Below are 844 nucleotides of genomic sequence, written 5' to 3' on the forward strand. Positions count from 1 at the left end.
CCAGTCACTACTCGCCAAAGTAGGATGTAGAACAGTGTTTCGTGTAGTATGTTATGCCAGTTGAGCTTGATGTCCTCTGCAACTACTCACTCCCTCTGGGTAGCTGGCTGTGCCCAAAAAGTGACTACAACCTTGTCCCTTGCCAACTTTACTATATACCTGGAAATTCTTACAGAACATACCAATATACTTGTAGAAACATTGTCTACCAACTCTGTACATGGTCTTGGGCACACTCTCTCCTGCATAGACATACCTAATAGTTCAGCCTGTCCACCCATCTACCCACCTGTATATCTATGTTTGCCTTCACTGACAATGCAGTAGTCTTATGTGCAAAAGAGTTCATCTTTGTTGTCTATACCTCCCGTGTACCTCTCTATGTCTTCCTCTTCCTCAATGCCACCGTATTGATCCCTCATATTTGGTACATTGCCCTTCTCTTCACCCAAATCGGTACTTGTCTCTGCCTACCTAACAGTGTTCCCTACTCTCCCCTCCCACCCCTAGCAACAAAGAAAAATTCCTTCCATATATAAACCTTTCTTTGACTTTTTACAGTAAAGGACTAATACAATATTTGTCCTTCTGTGATTGACTTATTTCACTTAGCATAATGTCCTCCAAGTTGATCCATGTTATACAGTGTTTTGCAGAGTCTATGGTATTCTTTAGGGTTGCATAGTATTCCATTGTGTGTATGTACCATAGTTTGCTTATCCATTCTTCTGTTGATGGCTACCTAGGTTGTTTTCATCTTTTGGCTATATTGCTATGATGAGCATGGGTGTGCATATGTCTGTTCTTGTCCTGGCTCTCACTTCTTTAGGATATATACCTAATA

At 41.2% G+C, this 844-nt stretch overlaps 1 protein-coding gene across 1 annotated transcript in view; it reads left to right on the plus strand.

Annotated features, from left to right (window-relative positions):
- DPY19L1 (dpy-19 like C-mannosyltransferase 1) overlaps positions 1-844 on the plus strand; it is a 130,778-nt gene that overhangs the window by 65,145 nt on the left and 64,789 nt on the right. The gene's annotated exons all lie outside the window — the stretch shown is intronic.

This window comes from Orycteropus afer, unplaced genomic scaffold, assembly GCF_000298275.1.
Source record: "Orycteropus afer afer isolate SDZICR_OR568_19922 unplaced genomic scaffold, OryAfe1.0 scaffold00893, whole genome shotgun sequence".
In the NCBI taxonomy this organism is placed as follows: Eukaryota; Metazoa; Chordata; class Mammalia; order Tubulidentata; family Orycteropodidae; genus Orycteropus; species Orycteropus afer.